Consider the following 265-nt stretch of genomic DNA (forward strand, 5'->3'; position numbering starts at 1 on the left):
AAGAGGGCTGCGGCCCCCCAGCTCTCCCTCTCCCAGACACCTGCCCAGAAGTTATGTGCAGAACTGCGAATTAAAGAAATTCAAGTAGTTACTGCTAGCATTTCGGATCCCAAAATCAAGCCAGAGGAAAGCCTGCAACTGGGAAAGTTTGGAAAATGTTCCTCTGGAGAGACCACCCAGTTGCATCTCTACAGAGCCTATAATGAATCCGCAATTAGTAAGTGTTGCTCCAGCACTTATTCCCCAAGCAGGATGATTTCATTCC

This window comes from Cariama cristata, unplaced genomic scaffold (genome assembly GCF_000690535.1).
Source record: "Cariama cristata isolate BGI_N322 unplaced genomic scaffold, ASM69053v1 scaffold13788, whole genome shotgun sequence".
In the NCBI taxonomy this organism is placed as follows: Eukaryota; Metazoa; Chordata; class Aves; order Cariamiformes; family Cariamidae; genus Cariama; species Cariama cristata.